Source organism: Thermobia domestica, chromosome 6 (genome assembly GCF_964235325.1).
Source record: "Thermobia domestica chromosome 6, izTheDome1.hap1.1, whole genome shotgun sequence".
In the NCBI taxonomy this organism is placed as follows: Eukaryota; Metazoa; Arthropoda; class Insecta; order Zygentoma; family Lepismatidae; genus Thermobia; species Thermobia domestica.
Genome location: NC_137459.1, coordinates 79,143,285 through 79,155,741, shown reverse-complemented (window position 1 = coordinate 79,155,741; position 12,457 = coordinate 79,143,285).

The following is a 12,457-nucleotide window of genomic DNA, read 5'->3' as shown; positions in this document are numbered from 1 at the left end:
TGTTACTAAAATGTTGAATTATTAGTTATTTTCGAGAAAATTACGAAAATATAAAAATAATTCTACTCAATTTTATATTAAATTCTACTCTTTCCGATTTTTCGGGAAAACAGCGCAGACTTCGAGAAAAGTGCAAGAAATACAAACTTGTAGAGAATAATTTTCTCTTTCCAAGAAGAAAAGAAAAAAGATTACCAACATTGATCCATAAATGGCCGAGTTATGAGCATTTAAAGAAGGTCATGATCAGCCATTTTGAATCCACTATAGCGACTAAACGACCATGAACCAGATCACGTGACCAAAATAAATTTACTCTCTTTCAAGTGGGTAATAACAGCCAGCAGTCAAAATGAGGGACATATAACTGTACACCTGTCATGGGCTAGTGCCCACACTACAGTGTCCACCGTATTTCAACATCCGCTACGGAGAATTTCGTCCAGGAATATTCTACCCGGTATTTCTACTTCGATACATTTAAATATGAGTCGTACTTGGGTTCTGCAAATTTGCAAAATACTATTTGTAATCAATGAACAATGATTTTTGCAACTGTTTACCGTCCATCGAATATGCCCTTTTAGGCTAAAGAAGACGATGATTAAGATAAATGAAATATAATGGAAGAAATGGTGGAACAAGGAAGTGAAGGAAACGGGAATTCCCCGAGAAACCCCACGGACACGATGTTGTCCACCACAAACTTACTTGACCGGAAATCGATCCAGGTAGTGTTTCTTCCAGACATGTTTTTTATGGGGCACTTCCCACCCGGAGCTCTGAGAGTGCCCCCCCGGAGGAGACCGAAGTAATACATATACCATTTAATAATAATTAGGAAAGTACCAGCAGTGCCCCCCGGAATACTAAGTGTGCCCCCACGGAACACTTTTTCTAAAAGAACGACTGGATCCAGGGATCCCATGCACCAGAGGTAAGCGCTCTACCACTGCTTCACCCTGCCCCCATGAATAATGTTAAATTTCAATACTTTGTTTCTACAGAAATATACTATTCTTCTTTAGGAATTAACCACGTCTTCCACATTTCAAAATTAACTTTATAAAAAATATATGTGTACTCAGAGAGAGGCAAAATCATATTGGCCGGCGTTGACTAATATTGTCGGATAAACATGTCACGTCTTGTTTGTATACTAAAGTATTAATTATTAGTGCTGTGTTATTCAGTGACACAGAATTCCCTGAACTTTACACATGCGTGTATGTGTTTATGTTGATTCAAGTAGTGTCATCAATCACATACTCATGCTCACCTATGTACACGAAGCTTCAGCTTGCTTGGTCAATGGGATGCCGATGAAGAAATTGATATAGACAATACAGTCACAGGTTATCAAAATACCACATTTGACATAAAAATGAGAACCAATTACATATACATATATATCGTGGGCTGAACGTTTGTCTTAATTTTTGCATGTATGAGGTTTTTTTTTTCAAATATTACCAAAAATAAGAAATTAAGTGACAAATAAGAACAAAGTACTTTAATTTGAACAGAATATGAAAAAAAAAATCGGATGCTGGATTAATCGATTACTCGTTTTTAACGGGTGCTAACTGTTTCTGAGAACCTTATTTATCTGCTTAATTATCGCTAAAACGCTAAAGTGCACCTGTTTGTTTCCGCAAAAAAAAAAAAAAAAAAAAAAAAAAATATTGTCTTCTTTAATCTTCAAGTTACGGAAGAAACATAGGGCATAGAAAAAAATAATGAAATATCTGTTTCTTCCTTTCCTAAGGTTTGTGTCAGAAATAGCGACACAAATTCCTACCCATTATTGCAAAGCAAGGAAAGAAACAGAAAGAGACCATGGCTTGTTTGTTTCAATATGCACATCCTTTAGTACAAAAACAGAACATAATTACATTGCCAACTGGCCTTTGTTCTTAATTGGTCGCAGCTTCTTACTCACACCGAACATCATGCGCAGAATGTTTATGTTAATTTATTGTTTTAGCACAATACAGAATCCGTCATTGTAACTGTTTGGCTGAAGTTGCCTCCCAATTATTGCCGTATACCAATCCAATTTGAGTTTGTTTTCTTTAATTCATGAAGCTTCCGTTAATCCAAAAGTAGAGCTCTTATTTTCAGGGCCAATGTGCATTCCGTAGTTTGTTGTATACTTTTCTCCGATTGACACCTTCATCGAGAAATGATGTAGCTCCTGCATTTTTTTCTATGCTTGCCCAACATTCTGTAGGCACACTCTTCTTATTCGGCTGCTAATTAACAGTAGTGGCGCAGCCAATCTGAGGCAAAGGAGATACGGAGAGAGAGAGGCATATTTTATTTGTCGCACATTCAAATCAGTTGAAGAAGAGGATTTGTGTCTCACTTGTAAAGGCGCAGGATGAACGACACTGTGGAAAGAACGGTAATTTGTTTAGTTAGAAAAGGCACTCACTGGGAATTTGTGCTGTAGTTATGTGTTGACATTGAGTTCCACAAATATTTTATAATCCAGCCAATGGAAGCCTCCCCAAGAAACATCAAAGTTACTAATAGTTTTAAGTATACGTAGTCTAACTTCATCAATCAATATCAATAAATTAATTTAGCTACTTGGAACACCAAGTAAGTTATATTACATGTATATATACAGGGTGTTTCCGTGATGCTGTGCAAAACTCAGAGGGATGAAAGATGATGTCAAAAGAAGCAATTTAAGGATAGGGATGAGTGTCCAAAAATGCATCGTTTTGGAAATAGGGGCCGGCAATAATTTGTCTCAACGGTACAAAAATGGCCATAACTCGAGAACGAAACATCGGATTAAGATCCGGTCAAACGCAGTGTGCATTATTGTTATCTACAGATTTCATTAAAGTTTGAATGTATTGGAAGCAGGGGCGGCGCATGGGTAGCCCCCAAAGAAATAGGATATTTCGAACATCTACAACAAACATGCGACGAGAAATTGGTAAGTGTGTTCATTACAGATGTTTCGGATAATCATGATGTCACTAGCTTAATTACGAGCTGCACACAGTAGTATGCTGTGAAAGAAAGAGGCGCGTACGTGATGGCAATTGTGCACGTGGGATAGACGGAGAGAGAGAGAGAGAGAGAGAGAGAGAGAGAGAGAGACTTTTAATAAATGATAGTGTCACAGTTTCGGCAAGATATCATTGCCTTCATAAGACACATTATTTTTCATTATATATATTGGGTGCTTGAATTAATTCTCGCTGATGACGAACAGAGAACAGTAGTTGTCCTATTGCAGCACAGCTGATTGTGACAGGATACCTATTTGGAAGTGCTATCCTTGGGCTATCAGAGCATTATTTGATCTTCGAGTGAAATGAAGAGAACATTTGTTTTCAGTGTCTTGAACATGACGGGCTTTGTGCCTAAAAAACAACATTTGCAGCAAGCGCTACTCATCTATTGCATCCTAAGAAATCCTCAGCAGAAAGCTGTAGTTTACTAGTGGAATAGTAATGAGAGATGGTCTACCGGAAACAACGTGCAGAGAGTGGTTTCGACGATACTAAAACAATGGTTTTGACTTAAGCGACAAAGCGCGTCCTGGTCAGCCGAAAATCTTTGAAGATGGGAACTTAGAGGCACTATTGGAAGAAGATTCATCTCAGATGCTTAAACAGTTGTCCCAAACTCTAAATGTTGATGAATCAACTGTTAGTAAGCGTTTTAAATCCATTGCAATGCTCCAGAAAGTGGAAAACTGGGTGCCACATATTGAGCGGAAAGAGATATTGCAAAACGTGTAACAATTTGTGAAGTGCTGCTTCCAAGACATAAATGGAAGTCGGTTTTGCATCGCATTCATTACGTGAAAAAAGGATTCATTACGACAATCCCAAGCCTAGAAAATGGTGGGTGAGGCTGGGAGAACCATCAACATCAACGCCAAAACCGGATAGACATGGAAAGAAAATCGTGCTGTGCATTTGGTAGGATCAAGTCCGTAAAGCTTATTATGAGTTGCTTGCACCGGGTCGAACGATGAATGTTGATCGTTACCGAATATAGTTACTGCATCTGAACCAAGCAATTCTAGAAGAAACGACCGGAATATGGCTAGAGACACGACAAAGTGATTCTGCTCCATGCAATGACAGACCACATGTTGCAAATGTAGTGAAAGAAACCTTAGAGGGATTGCAATGAGATGTCTTACTCCATCCGCCATATTTACCAGACACCTTTCCTTCCGACTACCATTTGGTTCGATCCATGTAGCATGACCTTTCTGACCAACACTTGAGAACTGTCGAAGATATCCAAAACTGACTCGATGGGTGAATTGCCTCAAAGGAACGCGCATTATTCTATCGCGGACAGAAAAGTGGGAAAAGGTTGTAGCTGCCCAGGGACAGTATTTTCAGGAGAAGATATTATTCTGTTCTTGTGGAATGACAATTTATCAATGGTATAAAACAGCGGGAATTAATTCAAGCACCCAATATATTGTATTGACTCCTCTCTTTCAATAAATTATTTACCATATTCAGATAAAATCTTGTTAATTTTCTTTAGACTAGTCGTATACATAACGGCAAATAAAATGAAAGATCAAATTATAAATCAAAGAACGAATTTTATTCTGCTTATCTCCCGTATTAATATACATATTCAGCTAAAAATGTCTGGAAATGTGAGAATATAAAAAGAGATCAAGGCTAACAGTTTAATTTTGCATTCGCTTGATTCTTGTGTTATGTATTTCAATTTATAACAACAAATCTACTATTAGTTACCTACTGACGTATCACGTGTATTTCAATGCACGTGATACGTCATTAGGTAACTAATAGTGCATTTGTTTCTTTTTTTTTAACAACCGAGAAAATTCCGTACAATAAACTATAGATGACTGACAATGTATTTCCTCTTGATACGATACCAAAACAAGTCTTTGTAGCTCTCTGAAAGTTTTGGGGAACGGGGGGATGGAGTGTAATTTGTCAGCGAAAGAAGGTATCATGCTAGGCACGTTGCTTTGAAAGAGAAACACGATCGAGGGTGATCGAGTTGCTAGCTTGTAGCCATTTCACGGGCCTTGCCTCTGATAACTTCAGAGTTCCTCAGCAGACCTCTAAAACTCTAAGACAGACAGAAAGGAAAGCGCAGATACGAGGATTGCTTGATTGAACTAGACACCGAGGCATGGTTGCTTCGTGGCTATCATTTGAAATATGTCAGAAACCAGAGCTGAAAATAAATACACCTTTGGGGAAATCTACGGGAGAAAAATGGTGTATTACTAACATTTTCATCCCCAGATTAACATCGTTCCCTTTCAGCAAATACCTTGAAAATGCTCAAACATGTGGTAGTAGAGAATATTTGAGGATCCAACTTCTTCCAAAGTTATTTAGATTTGCATTTGTTGTAGGAACACTTGACAGTTGTATATATTTTCGTTGCTTTATAGCGAAATTCCATTCGCCATTAGACATATTGACCAATCTTCATTTAAATTATATATATATATATATATATATATATGTGTGTGTGTGTGTGTGTGTGTGTGTGTGTGTCTTTGTAAAACAAGTTCCAAATTATTTACAACAATATGGAACGTTTAGTTTTTCAAAATGTTCATAATTTTACAAAGTTTTAAAGGTACACCCACTATATGTTAATATTAAATAACTACGAGAGTATTTTACTCTGATCGTCATTAAAGGGTTATAATGTCAACGGTTAATGCTTGTGATCCGATTATGAGAGTTCATGTAATTTAGATCCACTATACATCAATGTCTCATTGAACGCCCTGCTTAACAATGTTAGGCTTAAGAAAAAGTGCTGGGTAAATGTACAAAGTGCATGAGTTAGTGGACAATGTTGAAACAAAGTAAACAATATTATTTTACAAACATACGCGTTTGGTATAGAAGATGAAAATTATTGAATCATGTACTGTTATAGTCTTTATAAGTATTATGAGCTTAACGGCAGGTCATGTAACGGAAACTGAAAAGCTTCCATGCACTACGATCGTCCCCTAACTTCTACGTATCAACACAAAACATTTTCTGTTTTAGGTCTAATACCGCAGCTTAATTGAAATAAAATGAAATGTTTCAGTTTTATTCCCCATGATTATGCTGTGTAAGCTACAGAAGACGTTGATGATGAGAAATCAATAAAATGGTGAAATGAAGAGTGTGGAAGGAAACCGGAAAACCTAGAGAAAGTCCATGCACCGGTTCTTGTTCATCAGAAAGCCCACTTGATGCAAGCTGCGATCGAACGAGGGATCCCAGGAACTAGACGTGAACACTGTACCACTGACCACGGCTCATTATAGCTTAACTGTAGCTTTTTTTTATCTTCCCTCCTTTTTCGTTCCACCGTACCTCCTATCGCATCTCTTACGAGACAAAGGTGTGATGTCATTCAGAGATAATTGCACCAAATTTGGTGTAGTAGTAGGTAATAGGAATAGAAAATACATAACGTGTGGAAGCATTCGTCTCGCAGGCGTTCGTAATGACAAATAATGGTCCCTACAGTTCTGGAGAAGTATGACCTGTCGATCAGATATTGATGGGACGAAACCTTTGCTCGCTGTTGCGGCCACTGCAGAAGAAGTTAAATAAAGTAGAATGAAAAAGAAAAAGAAATAAATGATAAGCTGAACGAAAAATGGGCCAATGTCCGCCCTCAGTCCCACCAGACGAATGCCGAGATACTAGATCTATCAACTGACCTTGCCATTACCCACTTTGTCTCTTGTTCATTTGGTATGTGTCACTAGTTAGCCTAAACAAATGATTTTAAGAAAATACAGAAAATATATACACAGAAATAAATGTTGAAGATGAAGATCGAATCTGCTATTTGTACTTCCTGAACTGATCGTTGGAATGTTGAGGTTTACTCAAGCATCAAGGTGCTAATTGCTTTATGGTAAGGAGGCATAAATAGATCTGGAAGAGCAGACTTTTGCACAGTTTGCGACGGCAAACTTCCAAAGCTGCTGTGGAACTATTGCATTATAAGCAAAACAGTTCTGAGAACAGTATCTGTGTTTAAGTAGATAGATGTGTGTAAGACCTGAACATGAGACACCGAGTTACATCAACTGCTGTAGGAGCTAAAGACGGGAACGTAGAGTTTTAGTACATCGACAACCGTGAGACAATCGTACATAGTACGCAGGTGTGAAACACACTAAGGAAGTGTCCAAATGGACAACTGTAAGTATGATATTAAGGAAAAATTGACTAGTTAAGGTAGACTACATTTTCCGAACAATTAGGAGAAATTATTAAAGTGATGAGTTTTGGCATGCATATTGAGTAATATTGAGAAAGTAATTTATCAAAATAACAATAATTCTAAGCTGCAGAATAAACATGGTGGTCTAAGTGGCCGATTTTATATTTCAAAAATATGCCCAGCTCTACACGCTGGAGCTACACGGCTAAAACTCCATTGGCCATTTTATACGGTGCATTCACTGGCAATCATAAACGCCAATGATTCACCGTAATTTTTCGGGAATTATGGTTTGCAGCAGCGTTCAAAGGCTCCGTCTCTTCAATATCTGATTGACAGGCCATACTTCTCCAGAACTGTAGGGGCAATTATTTCTGATTCCTAAGGCCTGAGAAACGAATGCTTCCGCATGTTATTTTCTATTCCCATTATCTACTCCTACAACAAATTTGGTGCAATTGTCTTTGAGTGACATCACACCCTTTCCGCGTCAGAGTTTCTTCTCAGTTAATTTTCCAACCAGTTTACTATTATATTCCTGTTTCTAGTGAAATCTACTATTATTACTTTTTCCCTTAATATTCATAATACTTCTTCATTAATTTTCCGTTTAACCCAGATAGATTTTTCCATTCTTTTCAAGGAGACGCGGTAGCTCAGTGGTAGAGTTATTACCTCTGCTGCATGTTGTTCCTCTTTTGATCTCCGGCCAAGTAAACTTGTGGTGGATAACATCGTGTCCGCCGGTTTTCTCGAACTAACCCCATTTCCTTCATCTTTCTAATTGCACCAATTATTCCATCATTATTCATTTGTCTTAATAATCGTCTCCCTTACGTAAAGGGCATAATCGTGGGAAATTAAACTGAACAATTTCATTTTTCTTCATTACTTTCAACACTCGCATTTTTATTCCTGAAATTACTACTTCCATTATTATTTCCATTATTTTGAAACTCGTGTATGTTCTGTGGAGCAAGTTAATCTGATTTTTCTCTTTTAGTTACTTTAGATCCTAAATCTGAAATAAACTCTGCTAAAGATAGTAAAACGGATCACGCGAAACAGCATTTATTAATAAATGGGTTTGCCTTTATAATAAGGATTAAGAATATCTAAATATTTCATCTAGAGGTTTATGCAACCCGAAATGTAGAAGTTTTGAAGGTTGCATATTAACGTTAACGTTAGGCGCAGCTTACATTTATGAATAAATGGAATATTGGTAGGTGCTGTAAAAGTGATCGCTACCCGTGAAGACGTTAACAATTTTACTTCATTTACAAACTCAGCTAAGATAATCGTTCGAGATAACTATTGCAATACACAGGGTAATCCGGAAGTGGTCGTACCCCCCTTTAGTTTCAACAGTTGCTTAATGAGTGGTTGGTTTCTCAACTGGAAGTAAATGGTATCAAGACATTGTTGTGATACAGCAGGATGGAGCTCCAGCGCACTTCGCGATTCACGTGCGCAATTACCTGAATCACACGTTTCCTAGCCGCTTGATTGGAAGAGGTTGTGCATCTTCTGCAGCTCCCTTTGCCTGGCCTCAAAGAAGTCCTGATCTGCCGACAGAAGACAATGCTCTCTGGGGTTTCATAAAGGAACAAGTAAGAAACACTCGATATCACACAACGCAGGAATTACGAGCAGCTACGGAACGCGCCTTCACCCTCGTGACTCCGGAGTATCTCCGCAAAACATTTGCGAGAACTTGCTGCAGAATTGAGCTGTGTTACGACATGGATGGTGATCATACCGATGTTTATGAGTCTTAAGACTCTTAAGACTTCAAGGTAACTGTGTACAGACATTCTACCATAACTAACACTATACTGTTGAAACTAAAGAGGTTACACCCACTTCCGGACCACCCTGTATATACACTCAAAAAAAAATTGTTTCCATTCAATAGTTATTGCGTAAAATAATGGACGTTGAGATGGACGTACTAACTTCACAATCTTATAAGTATCATTTGTATAATCCAAATAAATACGAAATAGTGCATTTGAATAATAGTTTTCCACGCATATAAAATTAATATTTGTTTTAAAAACCTCAATGTGTATTCTTGAATCAACTGGATATGACTTCATTCAAATATTTACTTTCATTTTCCACGAATCCATTTAAAGAGCCTCCGGAAATGATAAGTGCTCTTGAAAATGACAAGAGTAAATTATTATGAAATCAGAAAGGAAAGTAGGGTAAATAGTATGATCAAAACTACTGCAAATAATACTGATTCCGATTTCCAAAGTTATAATATTAAAATATTCAATATTGTAAGCTTTTATATGGTCTAAGTACTTTAAGTGCTTATGTCTACATTGTATGTAAGTTTCAAGCCAAAAGCGGATTATTTTCCAGAAGAGAATATTCAATTTAATGTTCATAAGCAGCTAACGTTAGCGACATTCATGTGCCACTTTTGATTCTCCTGGAAAATACAATTAGCTGGTTACGGAATTACGCAGCTCAAATGTTCATCGTTGTAGATATAGTTTGTCAAAGAAACTTTTGACATTCTTTTTTTTTTCATTCTTCCTTTTATAATTTTAAAATTTTTTATATATATAAAGTCGCCTTAAAAATTACACACTGAATAACCGAGAAAGAGATATTTAATTTTATAATCACTATCCATATATTAAGCGGGTTATTCGCCAGTCAGACAAGATATTTAACTATGTTTATTTACCAAATCTGAGGCTGAGAGGGAAACTATACCAAGTCACTTTTTTGGCCAAAATTGAGTTATCATATTTTTATTTACTTACATTAGTACGAGGGACACTAGGAACGTTTTGAGATGTGGACAAAAGGAACGCAGAAAGTGAACAATGTTTCTCTCAATAAGTAATCGACCCAATTCAACAAAACATTGTCTTGCAAGCACTTGTTCGCTTCTCCTGTGAAAGCAATGTTTTATGACTTGTACTACTTTATTTCTCAGCCCCCAAAATATACTGATTCCTAATTACACTTTTTGACATTAACCTTTGTGGGCAAGCGCAGTTCTTTTTTTTCTGGGGTAAAACAAATGTTGCTGTCTTGGGGCACACCAGGAATTCACTTCTTTTCAAGTGGAGTCATCTGTTACTTCTTTCTTTTCTCTTTTGCACATTTAAGTTGAGCAGTTACATCTGGTTGAAAATATTATTGTCGGCTGTGGAAAATGTTCTGCCTCGCGCGCCTATTGTTATTTTTCATCATTTTAGTGGATTGTTTCTATACCAATATACGCACACAGACTTGAAAGCTGAAGCGATTTCAGAAATTTCAGATACTGAAATTGTGGGTGCAAAACATATTTTCTATAACAACAAACCTGTAGAAAATAGTAATAATGGTAATAAAATAGTAACACAGTTTTCAATTTTGGGTCAAATTTCTGTCCCTTTTTTCTGGAGAATCCAAACTTGCAATAAGAAATAGGGGTTCCAATTTAAAATTTTAAAGTTACACCCCGTACCCCTGAATGGGGTGGTGATAGGGGATCCGTTTGGTATCATTGGATAGCTTTTTCAAAACTATTTAAGACGTGTTATTTTTGTTTTGCTGATCTTTATACTTCGCGAGATATTGGACCGTTCCGTGACATCTTTCACACCCTGTATTTATGATGTTATGACTTCTTAACGAAACACCAAGGGTATCCAGAGTGTTAGCGGTACATGTATACAAGTTATAATGTGTACAATTTTACGGAAATGTAGTTATTTTCTTAGGAATCGCTCGAATTTGGAGACAATACAAACATAAGTGAACAAATATATAACCTATATTCAAAAGATATTTGAAGGTTTTGTATGAAATTGTCAGGGAATTCAAGGATTTTGAAGGATTTGGTGACCAGTTCGTTGTTTATAAATCCAACGTTTACAAAACTATATTCGCAAGTAATAACATAATATATTTGCAGTGTTTTATCAGGGCATGTCAGAGGATAAAAATGTCTTCTCAAAAATTTGTAGAATTTCCTCCAAAATGCTTTGGATAGTAGTGCGGCAATAGGGGATACCATTGTTAGAAAGTTTTCATAGAAAATATGGAGATTCCGATTGGTAAACTTTTATATTCCAAATGTTCAACTGTGCTGACATTATGCCTATGGGTATTGTTATACAACAACTGAAATGTATTTGTGTGATTTCCATCCCCTTGAGCTATATACTGAAATAGTGATGTCCTCATTTCTGTTTGTTACCATGGTGATCACCATGTTTTTTTTTTTTTTTTTTTTTTTTTTTTTTTTAATCAAATGCATGAAGCGATAGAAATGCTATGAAGTATGCTGTTAATAAGAACACACAGTTAATAGGGATTTCAGAATATTTTGAGGACAAAGTAAAGTTGGCAGGAAAGATGCAGATTAAGAATATGGGGTCACTATTTAGAAAATTTGCAAGTGAAATCTAGTAATTAACGAAGTAACATGTAAGGGATTATTTTTTCTATAGGGTCCACAACTCTAGGTAATCTTATAAAATATAAATTGCATAAGTATAAGATATAAATTATACTTATAAGATATACATTGCTCTAAGGTACAGACTGATAAGCTGTCGATACAATGAAAATAGGACAAATGTGCGATTTGTCTACAAGGAAAACTACTAGGAAGGATTTGTCTAGTTTGAAAATAATGTTAATTATATAGGAGCATTTAGTTTTTTTTTTTTTTCTTTTTACGCCTACCCTTTAGTGCATACTTACAATGGCTACAAAATAAAGAAACAATAATTCAATCAAAACAAAAAATGACACGTCACTTGTAACCATATGCGTTCTGAGAATTTTGAATCTGAACCAATTTCTGATCGGTTAACATGCATTGGATCTTTCCTTATGTTTCCTGCTGAACTTAAAAATATATACTGACAGTACAAGAAAAAAATCCAGCTAATGCTAAGTGGTCCAGCGTAAGCTTTAAACACTATTTCTGTAGACCTACACGTTTGGAATGTAATATGTGATACTGATGGTACCAAATTAAAAAAAAATCCAGAAATATTCAAATTTAATATCCGATAATAAATAAGCTAAGTAGCTATATTTTGACACTTAACGTAACCTCCAAATGTATAAATCACAAAATCTGCGATACTAGGGCAAACATTTCACTTTCAACGCTTGACAAATTTCAACATTATTTACCTAATTGTTTGAATTTTCTGTGTTTTTGTAGTTTCATTCATTTTATGTTTTTGAACATATA